Source organism: Narcine bancroftii, chromosome 5 (genome assembly GCF_036971445.1).
Source record: "Narcine bancroftii isolate sNarBan1 chromosome 5, sNarBan1.hap1, whole genome shotgun sequence".
Lineage (NCBI taxonomy): Eukaryota > Metazoa > Chordata > Chondrichthyes > Torpediniformes > Narcinidae > Narcine > Narcine bancroftii.
The window spans coordinates 202,802,509-202,824,937 of NC_091473.1; the positions used below are offsets into that span (position 1 = coordinate 202,802,509).

Genomic DNA, 22,429 nt, shown 5'->3' on the forward strand with positions numbered 1-22,429 from the left:
TGTAGCCAGAGGTCGTGGTACATATGGGTACAAATGACATGGGGCAGAGTGAGTTAGAGGTCCTGCAAAACAACTTCAGGGAGTTCTGGAAGAGGTAAAAGAGTAGAACCTCCAAGGTGGCCATTGGTGGATTACTCGTGGTGCATGAACTGCAGGAGGGCAGTGCAGAAAGACAGTGCTGACATATGATTAGGTGAAGAGATGGTGCAGGGGGCTGGATTTCACACTGTTAGATCTTTGGAACCTGTTTTGGGGAAGGGGTGACCTGCACAAGTGGGGACGGGTTGTATCTGAACTGGAGGGGAACCAATATCCTGGCAGGGAGGTTTGCTAATGCTGTTGTGGGTGGGGCAGGGGGTTTAAACTAGGATCACAGTGGGGTGTGGGTCAATGTGCAGAAGAAGATGAAATATTGTAGCCAGTGGGATGAGTGGCAATGTAACAGGGACACAGTCAAAAGTTACAAATAAGGGCTAAAAGTTTATATTTAAATGCATACAGGATAAGAAATAAAGTGTAGTACAGCCACACATAAGCAGGAATTACAGAGCCGTGGCTAAAGGATCGATATCATTGGGAGCTGAATGTCCAGGGATACACAATGTATCGAAAGGACAGAGGGGGAGCCGTGGATCTTTTGGTAAGGAACAGCATTAAATTATTAGGAAGTGGTGACATGGGATCAGAAGATGTAGAATTATTGTGGGTTGGGTTAAGAAATGACAAGTGTAAAAAGACCCTGTTGGCAGTTACATCCAGACCTCTAAACTGTAGCCGAGATATGGACAACAAACTACAACAACAAATAGAAAAGGTGTGTCAGAAGGGCCCTTCTTCTGAACAATCCGTCCCATAGGATGATGATGGGTCCTTTCAGTCAGTGTATGGGGTTTGATATGAGGATATCCCACTTTTCTGAAAAGAGCAATGTGTGCGTGAATGGATTTAGGTGAGATGGGGTTGCACATGTTTGTATGGCAAGTCAAGTCGTGAATCCCATCCCATTTAACCCACCCTCTCGACATCCCCTCCCAGATACAGCAACATGGTGAGGTCCAAGATGGTTGGGGGGAAGGTTGTGTTTCAGTGAATCGATAGACCAAGCCCTGATGCATTATGGTTGTCCTTTCCACATTTCATAGCATATGTTTGCTCGATGGGCATTGACCCTACGAGAGTGTGCCTCCAACCTTTGGCAGGTCTTGTTTTTCATCCTGCAGGGTGTCTTGCCTGATGAGGGATCTGGTTTAGTTGCCAACCATCCGACGGGTAGCACTGGGTTACATAGAACCAGTAGCGCTTAGATGAGTGACCTGACGTGTATGTCAGAAGGACAATGTTATGGCAGTCATGAGGGATTTTAACATACAAGTCGATCAGGAAAACCAGGTTGGGAATGGATCGCAGGAGAGAATTTATAGAAAGCCTATGAGACGTGTGATGCACCCGAGGTGATCAGAGAACTTAGAGCAGTGGTTCTCAACCTTTTCTCCACCCACATCCCACTTTAAGTATTCCCTATGCCATCGGTGCTCTGTGATTAGTAGGGATTGATTAAGGTGGTCTGTGGGCGGTAAGAAAAAGTTTGAAAACCACTGTTTTAATCGTACCTCATTGACTGGTTATGTGCACGGTTTCAGAACTCCAAAAGAAATGGGCCAATGACAATTTTTCCCAAGCGAAATATTTCAGTAACAATTGGGTCGAGAGAAGTGATTCTTAACATTCCCTTCCCACTCACATCCCATTTAAGCAATCTCTTACTAGAGTAAAGGATCACAACTAATGAATTCAATTTGAGATTTTTAACAAAAAGAAACTAAAGTCAAATGTGTTGGTATTTCAACGATACGGGGAGAGAGTGGGATAGTGGGATTAATTGGAGGAACACCTATTCTGTCTCACCGTTCTGCAAGCAGATGGCAAATTGGAGTTTTCCAATTTCCATTCATTCCTTCCTCCGGTCTCTGACTTTTCCTATCCCCATGTCTCCTTTCCTCAGCTCCGCACCAACTTCCCTTCCTTCCCCTATCTTTTATCAGCCCTCTACCCTCTCATTCCACCTGTATCCACGTATTACTTCTTCCCTGTGATCTTGCCCCTTCCTCAGGCCCAGGGTTGAAACATTGGTTGCCTTTTATTTCCTATGGATATTGCCTGAACTGCGGAGTTTCCCCAGCACGTTCCTTTATTGCAACGTAAATATTCCTCATTCTGCTGACATGACATTAACCCTCAGGGAACCATGCTTTTTTTCTAGGAAGTTCTGTTTTAATTTCAGGTTCTAACTTCACTTTTTAAAATTCTCTGCTTTTCGCCCATCAGACAGAGTCTGCGATCCGGCTTCAATGGCGACCTCCCGACTCCCATGCTGCACCGCGCGTCAGCATTCGCCCCTGCGCTTGGCGCCCTTGCATCACGCATGTGCGGTTTCCCCGCAGTGCATGCCGGGCCAGGTCGATGGCGGCGAAGTGAAGGGTCCGCGACCGTCCCTGGATGGTGGCCGCCACCCACCCCCCCCCCCCCTCCCCGGTTCTCCATCCCACCCGGAGGGCCGATCTCACTGATTTTAATAGTTTCCTAACTGGGTGAGAATTCGATATTCTGGATCTGTTGTAATTATTTGTAATCTTCTGCGTCTAAAGCCAAGAAGGCTTCTGTAATATTTCGATGCAGCCCTGTGCAGTATTTACAATGAACTTTTTTTGGAAAATTTTATTTAATAATTTGCAAAATACAATGTAATAAACAAATTAAAAAAGTACCAAAAAAAAAACAAGAAAAAAAATATCAACCACAACTCCTTCCCCCCTAAACAAAAAAAACCCAACCCACCTTCCCCACTCGGAGCCTTAAAAAAGGTATTACATATTCTCTGGTGTGCCAACTCTTCAACATTTACTTAAGTTCTATAGACAGATACTTTATATACAAACCCCACATATCAACAAAAAAAAATAATTATTTCTTAAATTATATGTTATTTTTTCTAACTGCAAGCATGACTGCAGTTCATTATGCCATCTTCGCAAAAATCAATTGTACATAATTTTTCCATGCAACAGCTGTATATTTTCTCGCTACTGTTAACCCTAATCTTAAAAAAGCTGAATACGGTTTAATCAATGCACATTAATATAAGCTAATAAACACATCGGTGGATCCAATTGCAAATTAATCTTGTACAAATCTCTCAAAAACTTTATAACTTCCTCCCAAAAATATTTAACTTTCTTACATAACCAAACTGAATGTATAAAAGTACCTTTTTGCTCTCCACATCTAAAACACAAATCTGTTAAACTAAATCCATATCTCTTCAATTTCTTAGGTTAAATATAATTGATTCAAAGAATTATAATTAACCATACTATACCTCCCGTTAATTAACTTTGTAACACTGTCCACACACATTTTTGACCATTCTTCCCATGTCAAATCAATATCTGAATCTTCTTCCCATTTCTCTTTAACCTTATTCATATCTACTTTCACCATTTTCTCCTGTAACAAACTGTGCATATCTGAAATAAAACCTTTTTCAACTTTATCCACAATTAATAACTCAAATTTCATTTGACCTGGTGGAATTAAGTCCTGCCCATAATTCTTCTTTAAAGAATTACGAAGCTGATAATAAGCGAACAAACAATTCGACCAAATACCCTAACTCTCCTGTAACCTTTCAGATGAACAAAATCTCCCCGCCTCAAAATAGTCCAATATATTAACTATTCCTTTCATCTCCTAGTCTTTTAAATGAGGGTTATGTAAAGAAAAAGGAATTAATTTATTTTGATATCTTTCTTCTTCTTTGGCTTGGCTTCGCGGACGAAGATTTATGGAGGGGTATGTCCACGTCTGCTGCAGGCTCGTTGATGACTGACAAGTCCGATGCGGGACAGGCAGGCACGGTTGCAAGGGAAAATTGGTTGGTTGGGGTTGGGTTTTTCCTCTTTTGTCAGTGAGGTGGGCTCTGTGGTCTTCTTCAAAGGAGGTTGCAGCCCGCCGAACTATGAGCCGCCAAGATGGACGGTTGGAGGCGATATCAGTCCACTGGTGGTGTTCAATGTGGCAGGCACCAAGAGATTTCTTTAAGCAGTCCTTGTACCTCTGGTGTACCTCTGTCTCGGTGGCTAGTGGAGAGCCCACCATATAACACGATCTTGGGAAGGCGATGGTCCTCCATTCTGGAGACATGACCCACCCAGCGCAGTTGGGTCTTCAGCAGCGTGGATTCGATGCTTGCGGACCCTGCCAGCTCGAGTACTTCGATGTTGGTGATGAAGTCATTCCAATGAATGTTGAGGATGGAGCGGAGACAGCGCTGATGGAAGCATTCTAGGAGCCGTAGGTGATGCCGGTATAGGACCCATGATTCGGAGCCGAACAGGAGCGTGGGTATGACAACGGCTCTGTACATGCTGATCTTTGTGTGTTTCTTCACGTGGTTGTTTTTCCAGACTCTTTTGTGTAGTCTTCCAAAGGCGCTATTTGCCTTGGCGAGTCTGTTGTCTATCTCTTTGTCGATCCTTGCATCAGATGAAATGATGCAGCCGAGGTAGGTAAACTGGTTGACCGTTTTGTGTTCTGTGTGCCCGGTGGAGATGTGGGTGGGGGCTGCTAGTCATGGTGGGGAGCTGGCTGATGGAGGACCTCAGTTTTCTTCAGGCTGACTTCCAGGCCAAACATTTTGGCAGTTTCCGCAAATAATGGTGATTTAATAGATATTCTTCCTTTAGAACCTGTAAGTACATTTAGATTCTACCTATTATTCATTATATGTCATAAAACAGGTAACTTAAGTATTTGTAATAATAAAGGGGTTCTATTTATAAATAAAATAAGTAATATTAATTTCAGAAATCTGATCTATCTCTATTTTTGCCCATCTAGGGGGTTGTTCAATATCAAATAACCTATTAATAAACTTCAATTGTGCTGCCTCATAATACTTCTGAAAATAAAGTAAACTGTAAACCACCTAAAGCCAAGCGCCAAGTTAATTTTTGAATAGAAACTCTTGACAATTTACCTTTTCACAAAAATTTTAAAAATTTTGGTACTACACACAGTATTGACTGAAAAAGATATTGTATTCGAGGATATATATTCATCTTTATACAATTAACTCTTCCAATTAAAATCAATGGTAAATCTTTCCACTTATTTAAATCAATTTTAATCTTATTCAATAACGGTATATAATTTAAATTATATCAATCTTGATATTCTTTGTTAATAACTACTCCTAAATATTTAATCTTTTTAGACCATCTAAATTTAGTAATTTCTCCTTTCCCAATTAACTTTATATCCTGATAACTTACCATAGTGATTCAACAAATCTTGTAATGACCTCAATGAATTTTTTGGATTTGTTAAATATATCAAAACATCATCTTCAAACTAATCTTATATTCACTTTCTCTTACTGTAATTCCTTTAATATTAAAATCTTGCCAAACAGCTTGAGCCAAAGGTTCTATTACCAAAGCAAACAAAGCAGGAGAGAGAGGGCAACCCTGTTGTGGAATGAGATCAATTAAAGGAATTTAAAATCTGACCATTCATCATTACTCTTGCTGTAGGTCCAGCAAACAAAGCTTTAACCCAACCTCTAAATAATGACCAAAATTAAAATTTTCTAATACTTGAAACAAAAAGTTCCACTCAACTTGGTCAAATGCTTTTTCATCATCCAGGGATACTACCATTGATTGATTAAGTTGCTGTTTTGCAGCATCAAATAATGAAATTAATTTTTAACTATATTACCTGCTGAATATCTACCTCTAACAAAACCTACTTGATCAATAGTACCAATTTTTGCAAATAATTTGCTAATCTATTAGCTAATATTTTAGCCACAATTTTGTAGTTGCCATTTAGTAATGATATCGGTCTATATGAAGCCACTTTTAAAGGATTATCTTTTTTAGCAATCAATGCTCTTGAAAAAGATTCTGGAAATACACCAGTTTCTGTTGCTTGTTTCAATACATCCTTATATAACGGAAATAACAAATCATTAAATTCTTTATAAAACTCTATTGTAAATCCATCCTCTCCAGGAGACATTCCATTTGGCATCGATTGCAAGGCTTCTTTCAACTCTAAATCAGTGAATGAAGCATCTAAATCTTTCACATCCAACTCATTCAATAATGGCAAATCCAATCTAGATAAGAAAGCGTCAATTTGATTCATTTCTAGATCACCTTTTGATGTACATAAATTTTTATAAAATTTAAAAGAATCCCCATTTATATCCTCTCATTTATAGGTTATCTCACCATTTTTCCTAACAGAATTAATTGTTCTCGATACTTGCTCAATTTTAAGGTGCGACGTTAAAAGCTTATGAGCTCTTTCAACCAACGCATAATAACGTTTAGATCGCAAAATCATTTTTTTCATATTTATGTTTGTAAATTATTATAATGTCATTTCAATTTAGATAATTGTATCTTATCTCTGTACATTTTTTTCTCCAAACTTTCAATTTCCTTTCCCAAATTTGAACTTCCTAATAAATATTGCTTTTTAATCCTTGCTGTATAAATAATAATTTGACCCCTCAATTAAACCTTTAAAGCATCCCATAAAATGAATTTACTCTGTACTGAGCCTTCATGCGTTTGTAAATATAAGGTTATTTGATCCTTAGTGAGAGCTACAGCTAAGAAATACACAGCCAGGAGCTCCCGGTCGAAAGCGCTATACTTGAGCTCCGGCGGACGAAGCTGTTTGTTAAAAAAGGCCAGCGGGTGCCACTGTCCATTAAACCACTGTTCGAGTACACCCCCTACAGCTGTGACTGAGGCCTCCATCGAGAGTGCAGTGTGTGCCTCCAGGTGCTGGTGAACCAATAGGTTGGTGTTGGCCAGGGCGTTTTTCGTTGCCGTAAAAGCACTCTCTGCCTCCTCCAACCAGGAGGACCTTATCCTAAGCTACGATCAAAGCGAACAGCGTCTGCATTGATGCGGGCGGCGCCTGGGATGAACCGATTATAAAAGTTTATCATTCCTACAAATTCCTTCAGGCCCTTCAGGGTGGTGGGTTTGGGGAACTGCCGGACAGCCGCGACCTTTTCTGGTGCTGGGGCAGCCCCTGCTGCCGAGATGGTGTGCCCTAGGAACTGCAGTGTCTGCTTGCCGAACTGGCACTTGGCCACGTTGACTGTGAGGCTGAATTCTGCCAGGCGGGCAAACGGTGCGGAGGTGGGTAATAAGGATATCGTCAAGGTAAATAAACACAAAGTCCCTACCCACTGCTTCCATGAGGCGCTGAAAAGTCTGGGCCACGTTCTTGAGCCCAAAGGGCATGCGTAGGAATTCAAAAAAGCTAAAGGGGGTGATGATCGCCGTCTTACCAATGTCCTCAGGATGGACTGGGATCTGATGATAGCCCGGCACCAGGTCGACTTTGGAGAAATCTTGGGTGCTGTGGAGGTTGGGCGTAAAGACCTGAATGTGGGGAATCGGATACCTGTCCAGCATGGTCACATCATTCAGGTGGCGATAATCCAGCCCCCAAGATTTGGGAACCATGTGGAGGGAGGATGCCCAGACACTGAGCAGTGAATGATACCCAACTCCTGCAGGCAAGAGAACTCCTCCTTGGCTAGCTGCACCTTCTTTTTTTTTTAAACTTTATTTAAGATTTTATAACATGAATAACATATAGGATTACATTTTAAAAAAAATTAAGAATAAAATAATAAAATTACAATACAATATTAGTAATCTAAATAAACTATACCCTCCCCAATAATTATTACACATTAATAACCCAACTCAAATTAGTCCAACCCCCTTTTCCCCCAAAATAAAAAGTGAAGAATTAATAAAGTTAATAATATATGTGAGAAAAAAAGCACTTACAAAAAAAAACAAAAACATAACCGATTAAAATACTAACAAAAAAAAGTAATTAATACTAAGATATCAGACTTAAAAAACATATTTAAATCAAACTTAAATGCATATATTTAACAAACAGAGTTAAGATGAAACATATATTTAACTCAAACTTAATATAAAAAATTAGTAAAGTTAGTAACATTATCTATCAAAAATTCTTAAACAATAATCAATTCTTAAAAAAAATTGTAGCATGAAAAAAAAGATGAAAAAAAATCTTTCTCTATAGAGATAAACCTTCAAATATCAACTAACTTCACATCTATCATCATATTAGTCACATAAACCACCATCTTAAAACAAAATTCAAACCTCATTAAGCATTGTACAATTCAATTTTAGTACACTTCCACCATTTTTCCCTTTTACTCTTGAATAGTTATCCAATAAAAGCTCCAATACCACATTTAAATATCCCCAATCATTACGTTAAAATTCAGATATCCAAATAATAAAAACACATCTACAACGAAATCTATATCTTCAACAAATGGAGCATAAACCACAAACAAAATTCAAGCCTCATTAAGAATTGTACAATTCAATTTATAACTTTCACCATTATTCCCTTCGTTCTATAACTAAAATAGCAAAATAATATACACCAGAATTACCACTCCTTTCACTTTAAAGTTAAAGAAAAAATATTTTAAAAAACTTATCCATCCCATTCACATTTAAATTTCAGATATTCCTTATCTACTGAATAAACTTTACAAAAAAAACCACATCAATTTTTAGTTTTTTAAACAATCAAATACTTTCTTATGCTTTTTTTTTATATTTAAACAAAAAAAAACCCTTCACTCTTTAATCTAACAATACAAAAAAAAGGAAAAAAAAAATGGGTAGGAGGTTAAAAATACCCCCTCCCGTCTAAACCGCGCAATGCGATAACTCCCAAAAAAAATGGGTGTGAGATAACTCACACGTAGCCCAACTCTCACTTCATCTTAAACTAACATCCTCATTATTTAATATCCCTTTTTTTAAAAAAAAACATTAAAAAAAAAGGACAACTCTTCTTTTAATCAGCTCCAACTGCCGAGTCACCATTACAACCATTCCTTCTTGGAGCACGGCTTTTTTCTTCCATCTCTTGTCTCCTTAGAGATCGCGGCGGACTATGTCTCTGTTGAAACTGAGTAATTGGCAGCTCTTGAGCAAATGCTAAAGCTTCCTTAGAAGAATCAAAGAACTTTGGTTGGCAACCATCTTGAAAAACCTTCAAAACAGCTGGATATCTAAAGGTTGCCTTGTAACCTTTCTTCCACAACAACTCTTTAGCAGGATTGAATTCCCGTCGTTGGAACATAACTTCTTGACTCAAATCCGCATAGAAGAAAACTCGATTATTTTGAATCATCAAGGGTGATTTTCTCTGTTGTGCATTTCTAATAGCCACTCGTAAAATTATTTCTCTGTCGTAATAATTCAAGCAATGAACCAAAACAGGTCTTGGACTTTGACCTGAAATAGGTCTTCTACGCAAGGCTCTGTGAGCACGTTCCAGTATTATACCTTCCGGGAAATGTTCTTGACCCAGCACCTGCGGAATCCATTCAGTAAAAAATTTTCTTGGGTCTGGTCCCTCCATACCTTCCAGCAAACCAATAATCTTTATATTGTTCCGTCTGGATTGGTTTTCCAAATAATCAATCTTTTTCACCAAATTTTTATTTTGAGTTCGTAAGTCTTTGACCATTTTGGTCACATCAAAAACTTGATCCCGTATTTCATCTATATCTTCTTCACACGAATTAAATTTATCTCTCACTTCAAGCTTAAAAGCTCCAAACTCAGCCATTTGTTGAGAATGTATTTTCACCAAAGTATTAAACCTAGTACCAAGTTCAGTCATAATCTTGAATAATCCCTGCAGTGTATAAGATAATTTAGATTCAAGATTCACAAAAATCTTTTCAATTGGAAGAGATTTTGGCTCAACAGATTCCTGCTTCTTCTCTAAAGGATCTTCTATTCCTTCCTTCATTCTGGTTGCCTTCCTTGTAGTATGACTGCGTGTGGAAACCCCAGCCACAGCCTCTCCAGCAATGACTGGAGGACGCTGGCCGGGGTTTTCCCCAGTCCATAATATATTAAATTCTCCCAGTACATCAAGTTGTATAGGTTCTTGTATCTCAAGAGATGCAGTTTGCAGCGCCACCTCTACAGATGACAAATGCCTTTGAGTAACTCTTTGTTCTAAAGGCTGTTTGGCGCCCTCTTTAGGGGGCTCTACCGATGTAACATAGAGCTCTACATCCGAACACTGTACCTCTCTCCTGGGATCCATTTCACGCTGAGTCCCGGTGTCTTTCCTGTAGGTAGGCTCCAAAACTTGAACTTTTGGAAAATGTAGTTTTTTGATGATCTGTTGTCGGTTTTTTTTTTGCTCTTTTTCACCAATTGTACCATCATAAGTTAAATTAACAGCACTGAAATTATCTAAACTTTTAAAGAATTTTAACGGGCATTTCTAGACAAAACAATAAGATAGAGTCAGGAGAGGACTGGAAGGCACGTCTGATCCTTACGCCATCTTGCCACGCCCCCGCTAGCTGCACCTTCTCAGGCAGAAGTCGTTGGCTGCAGGATGGCGGGGAACTCATTAAGTATGCTCGAATACTTGTCCCTGGGAATGGCAGCGAATTTGGGCTTGCAGGCATCCGTGGTGTCTAACCGAAACAAGTGAAACGTGCGATGGTTGACCAGCCTTTTGCTTTTCATGTCAACAAACAGGCCACGTGGCCTCAGGGAGTCGGCCCCCAACAATGCAGTACCCACTGAGTCCAGCAGAATTTTTCTTTCCCGATCTGGATCTGCGCCCTGCAGGTGCCGAAGGTTTTGATGGTGGAACCGTTGGCTGCCCACAGGGTGGGACCATGAGATCGGGTGCATGTCTCGAGGACAGTGAGGGTAAGATGCTCAGCTCCGCTCCGGTGTTCACCAGGAAACGCCGGCTGGTGGACCTATCGGTTATGTGAAGGAGGCTGTTCACATGGCCAGCTGTCGTAGCCATCAATGATGACTGGCCGTATCGTTTCCCTGGTAGGTACATGGTTGCCTGCACTTACGAGTTTGTGACCCCCCCAGTGCTGATGGTAAAAGCACCAGGTAGGATGGTGCTCTTCCGATTTGTGCTGGGGAGGGGCTGCGGCCGGCTGGTTCCTGGACGAGTGACCTGACTGAGGTCGACTTCATTCTTCCTCTTGGTGTGCCAAAGGGTGTCCTCTCAGGCCGCGACTCACCATGGATCTGTGAAGTCCTCATCCGCCAGGAGGAGTTGAATATTCTCGGGCATCTGCTCCTGGAAGATATGGTGGAACAAGAAGCAGGGCTTGTGATCCTCCGTCAGTGCCAGCATCTCATCCATGAAGGCCGATGGTGTGCGGTCTTCCAGCCCGTTGAGATGTAGAAGTCTGGAGGCACGCTGTTGAGGGGAGAGACCAAAGGTGCCCAGGAGAAGGTTCTTGAGGGCAGGATATTTACCTTCTGGCTGGTGGATTGTGGATGAGATCATCCACCCTGGCTGCCGTTTCTTTGTCCAGAGCGCTCATGACATGGTAAAATATTGTGGCATCTGTGAAGATGTTCCTGAGGCGAAACTGCGCCTCCACCTGCCCGAACCACATACGCGGGCGATGGGTCCAGAAGGGGGGCAGTTTGATGGCCACAGCATTGATATCAGCAGGATCCACATTTCAAGCCCAGAGGGACATCTGGGCTCATCGGGGTCACCAATGTAGCAAGAGCTACAGCTAAGAAATACACAGCCACCACGTTGGATGTCGTTAACAAATGTTTTAATCAAATCTAGCGTGCGCCTCTTTAAGGGCAGCATGAGCTTGGTCACCGCATGCGTGATGACATAATAACTGCTGCCCCAGGCACACGCTGGGCTGGAAACATGAGGCAGAGGGAACCCCGGGGGGCGTGGCAAGATGGCGTAGGGAGCGGACGTGCATTCCCGGTCTCCCCCAGGCAGTTATATAAATACCCGTTTTAAGAATATTTATTTTCTGTTAAAAGTCTTTGTTTTGTTTATCAATTGTTTTTAGTTTAAAATGGCAACAAAGATTAAGGAAAATAGAGTTTAAATACAGAACAAAACTACACTCTCCGACTTTGGAAGAAACTCGGCATACTTGCCCAGACAGAACCACAGAGTCAAGGCTGGAATTTTCTTAAGAACGGAGCTCATTAATTGGACTGTCGGATAAGCTGGCCTTGGACACCCCTCTGAAAGATGGTGATGAATATTGATTTGAAATGTTTTATGAAGATAAATTGCAGTAATTGGCATTGGTTGCCCGTGAGTTTTAAAAATCCAGATAACATTAAAGTTTATTAGTGATTTTTTTTGGATGGAATATCGGAAGGATGAACTTATTATCTATAAATACAGAACAAAATTACATTCTTTGACTTTGGAAGAAATTTGACCTATTTGCCCAGACAGAGCCGGAATTGGTGCTGGAATTTTCTCAAGAACAGAACTTATTAAAGTTGATTTCGGACTCCTTTTTGAAAGATGGCGACGAATGTTGATTTGAAATATTTGAAATATTTTCTGAAGATAAACATATATATGGAACTCCTTGACCTGCAATAAGGTTTATCAGTGATTTTTTTTTGGATGGAATATTGGAAGAGTGAATTTATTATCTGTGAATATGCATACATTGCAAACAGATTAAAATCTTTTGAAAAGGTTTTTTTTAAACTAAACAACAAGATCAGTTTAATATTGAGAAAATTGGAAAAAACAGAAACTTTATTATTAAATTTGGAAATTCAGTAGAAAGAAACTATGAACAAGATTGATGATTAATAAAATTAAAGTCGAAGGAGCAATGTCCAAGAAGAGTTAAAAATTTTGAATAAGTTTTTCTTGAAAATAAACAATAATTTCAACTTAAAGTGGAAAATTTGGTATTAAATTGGGAAACACAGAAGAAAGAACTTATGAATAAGATTGATGCTTTAGAAGATCAAGACTGAAGGAATTATGTTCAAGAAAATTTTAAAAGATTTGAAAAAAACTTTTTTTGAAAGTAAGCTACAAATTCAACTTGAGACTGAGAAGAATGGAAGATTCGGTATTGAATTGGGATGTTCAGAGGTGTTTTAATTCAGTGGATGAAATTTAGGAAGACTTGAAAAAAAAATTTTTTTAAAAACTTTTATTGATTGTAAACAATGTTTAACTCAGTGTTGGGAGGGTGGAAAGGGTGCAAAATTTAATATCAAGTTTGGATTTTCAAAACAAAGAGTTTATGAATAAGATTGGTTAAATTGATGGACCAGGGTTTTATGGATATAAGAAATGATGATTTTTCGGTTTATACGTGTATTTTGTCGGCCTGGGGGGTGGGGGGGGGGAGTGGTACTTCTGCTCCCGAAAGTCATATGCCACTTGTGGTTTATACCACACCCATTTGGGTTTTTGGGAATTAACCACCACAAGGTGGTTTCCTAAGGGGTTAGGGGAGGTGGGAGGGGGGGGGGGGTGAAAATTTGAAAATTATTTAATATCTATTATGTAATATTATACTAAGTCAGTTTGAAATGAATGTATGGAGATACTATAAATAAATTTTTTTTAAAAATGAGGCAGAGGGAACCCTGATGGCGCCATCTTCTCATGTCTGCCCCGTCACATGGCATTACAAGCAGGGCTGGTTCACTGCGAGAGAGTGCGCCACAATCCCTTATATATTTAATAAAGTCAGGACTCCTTTATCTTCTTTGGCTTGGCTTCGCGGACGAAGATTTATGGAGGGGGTAAAAAGTCCACGTCAGCTGCAGGCTCGTTTGTGGCTGAAAAGTCCGATGCGGGACAGGCAGACACGATTGCAGCGGTTGCAAGGGAAAATTGGTTGGTTGGGGTTGGGTGTTGGGTTTTTCCTCCTTTGCCTTTTGTCAGTGAGGTGGGCTCTGCGGTCTTCTTCAAAGGAGGTTGCTGCCCGCCAAACTGTGAGGCGCCAAGATGCACGGTTTGAGGCGTTATCAGCCCACTGGCGGTGGTCAATGTGGCAGGCACCAAGAGATTTCTTTAGGCAGTCCTTGTACCTTTTCTTTGGTGCACCTCTGTCACGGTGGCCAGTGGAGAGCTCGCCATATAACACGATCTTGGGAAGGCGATGGTCCTCCATTCTGGAGACGTGACCCATCCAGCGCAGCTGGATCTTCAGCAGCGTGGACTCGATGCTGTCGACCTCTGCCATCTCGAGTACTTCGACGTTAGGGGTGTAAGCGCTCCAATGGATGTTGAGGATGGAGCGGAGACAACGCTGGTGGAAGCGTTCTAGGAGCCGTAGGTGGTGCCGGTAGATGACCCATGATTCGGAGCCGAACAGGAGTGTGGGTATGACAACAGCTCTGTATACGCTTATCTTTGTGAGGTTTTTCAGTTGGTTGTTATTCCAGACTCTTTTGTGTAGTCTTCCAAAGGCGCTATTTGCCTTGGCGAGTCTGTTGTCTATCTCATTGTCGATCCTTGCATCTGATGAAATGGTGCAGCCGAGATAGGTAAACTGGTTGACCGTTTTGAGTTTTGTGTGCCCGATGGAGATGTGGGGGGGCTGGTAGTCATGGTGGGGAGCTGGCTGATGGAGGACCTCAGTTTTCTTCAGGCTGACTTCCAGGCCAAACATTTTGGCAGTTTCCGCAAAGCAGGACGTCAAGCGCTGAAGAGCTGGCTCTGAATGGGCAACTAAAGCGGCATCATCTGCAAAGAGTAGTTCACGGACAAGTTTCTCTTGTGTCTTGGTGTGAGCTTGCAGGCGCCTCAGATTGAAGAGACTGCCATCCGTGCGGTACCGGATGTAAACAGCGTCTTCATTGTTGGGGTCTTTCATGGCTTGGTTCAGCATCATGCTGAAGAAGATTGAAAAGAGGGTTGGTGCGAGAACACAGCCTTGCTTCACGCCATTGTTAATGGAGAAGGGTTCAGAGAGCTCATTGCTGTATCTGACCCGACCTTGTTGGTTTTCGTGCAGTTGGATAATCATGTTGAGGAACTTTGGGGGACATCCGATGCGCTCTAGTATTTGCCAAAGCCCTTTTAACATCACATTAAATCTCCAACGATAAGCCAACTCAGTTACTTCAGCACCTAAACATTTAGCTAACAAGGAATGGTCAGACAATAATCTACTTTTATATTCTGCATAATTAAATCTCCCTTGTAACTGCGCAGATATCAAAAATAAATCTAGAAAAAGAATTATGCCGAGGTGAGTAAAAAGAAAAATCTTTTCCAGTTGGGTTTAGCCTCCTCCATATTTCCACTAAATTCAAATCTTTCATCATCTTGAGCAATCTTTTTGCCATTTTTGTTCTTTTTACAGTTTTTGGAGATTTATCCAACAAAGGATCCAGACAACAATTAAAATCTCCTCCAACCAAAACATTCTCATTTGATTGATTCAAGTTTTTAAAAAAATCAGAAATAAAAGCTTCATCATCTTCATTTGGTGCCTATACATTCATTAGTGTCCAATTTTCAGAAAAAAATCTAACAATTAACTATCAAAACACTTCCTGCATTGGCAGAAAAAGAATCCAAACTAAATCCATTTGCCATCCAGCCACCGCTTCAACTTGATCCACTCTGTCTTCTACATTCTTAATTTTATTTTCAACCATATCAACTGCTGTCAAACACTTATTGACATCCACCTTCATTGAAACAATCTCACCAGACATATCAGTAATTTTAAGTCTGATATCAGCAAGTTGTTGATAGGGGGCGTGGCGTGATGGCGTAAGAAGAAGACGTGGAATTCCACCTCTCCCCAGTTGAACTAATAAAGGCTCAATTTAAAGACTTTTAAAAAGTTTGAAAAGGGTTTTTAAAAGTGTTTGAATACTGAAGAAAGATAATGGCTACTAATATAAAGAAGCCGAAAACTCATTTACAGAAGAAATTACCTTATAAGAGAGCAGAGAAATATCCTCGGGCATCTGCTCCAGGAAGATATGGCGGAACAAGAAGCAGGGCTTGTGATCCTCCGCCAGTGCCAGCATCTCATCCATGAAGGCCGATGGTGTGCGGTCTTCCAGGTAAGCCTACTTACCATCCTGAAGCCACGGAGTCGACGAATCTGTCTTCCAAGGCCCAGTGTACTCTGCCCCAGTTAAGTATTACACCGGCGCCTCTCTTGCAGTCGCAAGATGGTGCTGGCACCACAACTTACTCGGCCAACTCTGGTATGCGCCCCCGTGATGCTGGGCATGCGAGTGAGTTGGCCGAGCGACAGATGTTGGCAGCATTGCGCGATCCTGCGGTTGTGCTCAGCGGCGCTGAGGCTCGCAGGGGCACGTTGAATGATGTGCCTCCGTGAGCGGTGAACCTGCCGGGCATGCACAGGGCGTCGCAAGTTCGGGATCTTCTTGATAAGGTCTGGGCTGTGGGGGAGGCTGGCCAACAACTGGCTGAGGAGCTTGGCCCTGCGTCGGTCAAGAATGTTAACTCGCAGCGAAGCAACTATAGCAACAACGTGCAGGTGAAGAGGAGGAGAGAAGTCCTGTTTTGTTAGAATGGACCCAAGAAGAAGGTGGTGTTGGTACTGAAGTTAAGGAAGGTAGGCCTCTAGCAGGATTGGGGGAGTTTGCTTTTGATGCAGTCTTTACAATTTTGGAAGGTATTGCTCATCAAATGGGCAATATGTCATCCCAGATGTCTACACAAATGGATCGAGGGTTTATGGATATGACAGTTAAAATGAATAATATTTGTGAAGAAGTGTCATCTGTAAAGAAAGATATGACTGTTGTTAAAGTTGTTTGAAACTCATGGACACGGGGCAAGATCATTTTTTAAAAATTGAAAGGGCATTTCATGATTGTAGAGAACAAGTGGAACGGAATAAAGAAAAAATAGAAAAAGTGGAAAATTCTTTTGTAGGATGGGAAATTCAGAAGAAAGCATTACTGAAGAAGATTGATTCTTTAGAAAATCAACATCGGCAGAATAATGTGAAAACAGTGGGACTTCCGGAAGATATTGAGGGTTCAGATCCAGTGAATTTTTTTTTAATGGATTCCAGATGTATTAGGTGTTGAATTGTTTCCGGATGGTCTGGAATTGGGCAGAGCACATAAAGCGTAGAGGAAGAAACCTTGTCCAGGTCAACCACTTCGAGCAGTTTTAATTCGTTGTTTGAGATATCAGGATAGGGAGATGATTTTGTGAATTGCGGTGCAGAATGCTCAATGGCATCAAACTCCACTGATGGTTCAAGGCAATAGAGTGTTTTTTAATGTTGATTTGAGTCAGGAGATTATTAAGAGGAGTAAAGAATTTAATTCAGCAAAAGAGGTGTTGTGAGAAAGGGATGCAAGTTTACCTTTCAATATTGTGCTGTGTTGAAAGATTTTTATGGAAACTTTCAGTCTCAGCTTTTTGAGACCCTGGATGAGACATATAAGGCAATCGAACAACTGAAAAGTGGCAAAGCAGCAGGTATGGATGGAATCCCCCCAGAAGTCTGGAAGGCTGGCGGCAAAACTCTGCATGCCAAACTGCATGAGTTTTTCAAGCTTTGTTGGGACCAAGGTAAACTGCCTCAGGATCTTCGTGATGCCACCATCATCACCCTGTACAAAAACAAAGGCGAGAAATCAGACTGCTCAAACTACAGGGGAATCACGTTGCTCTCCATTGCAGGCAAAATCTTCGCTAGGATTCTACTAAATAGAATAATACCTAGTGTCGCCGAGAATATTCTCCCAGAATCACAGTGCGGCTTTCGCGCAAACAGAGGAACCACTGACATGGTCTTTGCCCTCAGACAGCTCCAAGAAAAGTGCAGAGAACAAAACAAAGGACTCTACATCACCTTTGTTGACCTCACCAAAGCCTTCGACACCGTGAGCAGGAAAGGGCTTTGGCAAATACTAGAGCGCATCGGATGTCCCCCAAAGTTCCTCAACATGATTATCCAACTGCACGAAAACCAACAAGGTCGGGTCAGATACAGCAATGAGCTCTCTGAACCCTTCTCCATTAACAATGGCGTGAAGCAAGGCTGTGTTCTCGCACCAACCCTCTTTTCAATCTTCTTCAGCATGATGCTGAACCAAGCCATGAAAGACCCCAACAATGAAGACGCTGTTTACATCCGGTACCGCACGGATGGCAGTCTCTTCAATCTGAGGCGCCTGCAAGCTCACACCAAGACACAAGAGAAACTTGTCCGTGAACTACTCTTTGCAGATGATGCCGCTTTAGTTGCCCATTCAGAGCCAGCTCTTCAGCGCTTGACGTCCTGCTTTGCGGAAACTGCCAAAATGTTTGGCCTGGAAGTCAGCCTGAAGAAAACTGAGGTCCTCCATCAGCCAGCTCCCCACCATGACTACCAGCCCCCCCACATCTCCATCGGGCACACAAAACTCAAAACGGTCAACCAGTTTACCTATCTCGGCTGCACCATTTCATCAGATGCAAGGATCGACAATGAGATAGACAACAGACTCGCCAAGGCAAATAGCGCCTTTGGAAGACTACACAAAAGAGTCTGGAAAACCAACCAACTGAAAAACCTCACAAAGATAAGCGTATACAGAGCCGTTGTCATACCCACACTCCTGTTCGGCTCCGAATCATGGGTCCTCTACCGGCACCACCTACGGCTCCTAGAACGCTTCCACCAGCGTTGTCTCCGCTCCATCCTCAACATCCATTGGAGCGCTCACACCCCTAACGTCGAGGTACTCGAGATGGCAGAGGTCGACAGCATCGAGTCCACGCTGCTGAAGATCCAGCTGCGCTGGATGGGTCACGTCTCCAGAATGGAGGACCATCGCCTTCCCAAGATCGTATTATATGGCGAGCTCTCCACTGGCCACCGTGACAGAGGTGCACCAAAGAAAAGGTACAAGGACTGCCTAAAGAAATCTCTTGGTGCCTGCCACATTGACCACCGCCAGTGGGCTGATAACGCCCCAAACCGTGCATCTTGGCGCCTCACAGTTTGGCGGGCAGCAGCCTCCTTTGAAGAAGACCGCAGAGCCCACCTCACTGACAAAAGGCAAAGGAGGAAAAACCCAACACCCAACCCCAACCAACCAATTTTCCCTTGTAACCGCTGCAATCGTGTCTGCCTGTCCCGCATCGGACTGGTCAGCCACAAACGAGCCTGCAGCTGACGTGGACTTTTTACCCCCTCCATAAATCTTCGTCTGCGAAGCCAAGCCAAAGAATTTTTGCTAATTCTTTGCCAGATATATGGGGAGTCAATCGGCAATTATCATCTAAGAGGAAGATGTCTGATAAGAAGATTGGAAATGAGAATGGAAAGAAGGGAGAAACGTCAAAAAGCTTGATTGACACTGATGATACAGGACAAGCTTTGGGACTGAAATCATTGGGGATATGATGTGATTGAGATACATATTTCCTGAGAAGTTCGACTGGTGGGGGGGGGGGGGGTGGGGGCTGGATGAGTTGGAAGCTTTTGAAAGTCACCTGCCACTAGTGGGTTGTTTTTACCACACCCAGTTAATTGGGGAATCACTACATTGGTGTAGTTTTGGGAAAGATTTTTTGTTTTTTTTTATTAGAAGGTTTTTTTTTATTATTTGAGTAAGGGGAGCCTTTTTTATTAGATAAGTGATTTTTCAATATAAAATGTCTAATTTGAAATTTGCGACTTTTAATGCACTATTAATGCAGTGACGCCATTTTCCCATGGCTGCCCTGCCATGTGGCGATACAAGTGGGGCCAGTTCGCCATGAGGACGTGCGCTGCCACACAACTCCACCCCTCCCCCCGAATTAGCTACGCGTCCTGTCACTTTGGTGGCCGGCCTTGGTGCTTGGGTGCAGCCGTCTGCACCGGCTGTGATGTCCAGATGGGCCGCCCACCATAAAAAGTTCCTTTCTTTCCCCCAAACTCCAGGGTGAAGGTTCCACTGTAGTCCCCTCTGCATGAAAACGAACTGGGCCGAGTCGAGCTCTTTGGGAAGATGAAACGGCCGGATGCCGGGGGTGGGGGATCTAGGGAGGTCAGTTGCCTGCTTAGGTTTTTGTCAGTGGCTCTGGTGTCAGGATCTGGGCTGAAAAACTCACCCGGCAGGGAAAGCGGAGCGCCATAGACCACCTCCACTGCTGAAATCTGCAGGTCCTCGTTTGGTGCCATCCTAATCCCGAGGAGGTCCCAGGGTTATTCATCCGCCCAGTCTGGTCCGGAGAGCCTGGCCATAAGCAAAACCTTCAGGTGCCTGTGGAACCTCTCCACCAACCTGTTGAACTGTGGGTGGTATGCTGTGGTGTGGTGGAGCTTGAGCCCCAGGAGCTTCGCCATCTGAGTCTACAAGGCATACGTGAACTGCGCCCCTATGTCACTAGTGATGTGCGCCGGGACTCCATTGGCTGACCAGAGTCCTGGCACACATCTCCGTGGAGGCCTCCTTAATCAGGATGGCCTCTGGCCACCTTGTGGTCAGATCCATCACTGTGAGGAGGTAACGAGCCCCTTTGGACCCCGGCAGGGGTCCAACGACATCAACATAGATGTGTTGGAATCTGCGAACAGCTGGGTCGAAGTTTTGGATGGGGGCTAGCGTGTGTTGCTGGACCTAGGAGGTCTGGCACCTGGTTCAGTTCCTGGCCAGTTCTGCCACCTCTTTCTTCAGCCCGTGCCACACAAACCGCTCTATGACCATCCGCACGGTTGTCTTTACTGCTGGGTGAGCGAGGTCATGGATCACATTAAAGACTTTCACCCTCCAGTGTGGTGGGAACACCAGGCACGGTGTGCCTGTTGAAATGTCGCAGAGCAATGTGTCAGGGCTGCTGGACACCCAGAGATCCTTGAGTTTGAGGCCCAAGATGGCTGTCTGCATTATTCATCTGTGCCTGAGCCAGTTGCTCATAATCCAGACTGGGTGTGAGAGTGCTGATGGCTGGACAGGAGAGCACATCCACCACTACATTGTCCTTGCCAGCCCTGTGTTGGATGTCGGTCGTGAACTCAGACATGTACGAGAGATGATGCTGGTGTGTGGCGGACTACAGATTCTTGGCCATTGCCAGTGTTTGAGTGAGGGGCTTGTGATCCGTGAAGGCTGTGAACAGCCTGCCCTTGAGGAAGTAGCAGAAATGGCGGATGGCCAAATACAGCGCCAGGAGCTCCTGGTTGAAGGTATTGTATTTGAGCTCCGGCGGGCACAGCTGCTTGCTGAAAAGAGCCAGTGGGTACCAATGTCCATCGAGCCACTGTTCCAGAACCCCCCCCCCCCACCCCACCACTGCGATAGCTGTCGTGTCCACGGAGAGCACCGTGTGTGCCCCTCCCGCCGCAGGTGCACCAGTAACGTGGCGCTAGCTAGAGCCTCCTTTGTTGCAATGAAAGCCCTGTCTGCCTCCTCTGACCATGATAAAGTCTTTTCTTTGGTGGCCATGCACACAGCTCTGGGAATGAAACGATGGTAAAAGTTCACCATCCCCACAAACTCTTGGAGGCCTTTCAGGGTGGAAGGTTTGGGGAATCGTTGAACAGCCACTAACTTCTCCAGCACCAGCACGGCCCCAGCCACCGAAATTATGTGCCCCAGGAACTGGAGGGAGTCCTTGCTGAACTGGCATTTAGCTACATTGACCGTGAGGCTCAAGTCCACCAGCCGAGCAAAGAGTGTGCGGAGGTGGGCTTTGTGTTCATCGGGGTTGTGACTGGCAATGAGAGTATCGTCCAGGTAAATGAACACAAAGTTCAGGTCTTTTCCAACCACATCCATGAGGGTCTGGAACATTTGGGCTGCGTTCTTTAGACTGAAGGGTATAAGTAGAAACTCGAAGAGGCTGAAAGGGGTGATAATGGCCGCCTTACCCATGTCGTCTGGATGCACTGGGATCTAATGGTATCCCCACACAAGGTCCACTTTGGAGAAGACCCATGTGCCGTGGAGGTTGGCAGAGAAATCCTGTATGTGGGGTACTGGGTACCTGTTGGGGGTGGTTGCTTCATTCAACCAAAGGTAGTCCTTACACAGTTTCCAGCTCCCAGACAATTTTGATAACATATGGAGCGGCGATGCCGAGGTGCTGTCCGAGGGCCGGACGATTCCAGTTCCTGGAGCCCTGGAGAACTCCTCCTGTGCCTGATGGACCCAGCTGTCTGGGTCTAGCATGCAGCAGGGGGCCCTGTGTAGTGTAAGGTAAAAACATCACGAGTTGGGACCGGAGAAGGAGTCACCCAGTACTAAGGAGTAACAGGATGCAGGTGTGACCTTGTACGCTCAATACAAGTGTGGCAATAACAAGATGATGTGCAGCAGACTAACAGAGAAGGGTAGCAACAGCTTATACATTGGACAATGTAGTGGTATGATAATTTACTAAGTACGTGTCCTGAGGTATAAAAAAAACACCACTTGCTGATATCGGGAGAATGCGCCTTCTCCAACTAACACTGTTAGTTGCAAGTGTTACAATCCGGAAATAACCTTGATTTCGACTCAGTCTGATGTCTGACTCACTCATTCTCGAACAAAGC

At 43.3% G+C, this 22,429-nt stretch overlaps 1 protein-coding gene across 1 annotated transcript in view; it reads left to right on the forward strand.

Moving 5' to 3' along the window:
* Window positions 1-22,429, forward strand: part of LOC138764599 (zinc finger protein 850-like) — a 139,233-nt gene that overhangs the window by 61,496 nt on the left and 55,308 nt on the right.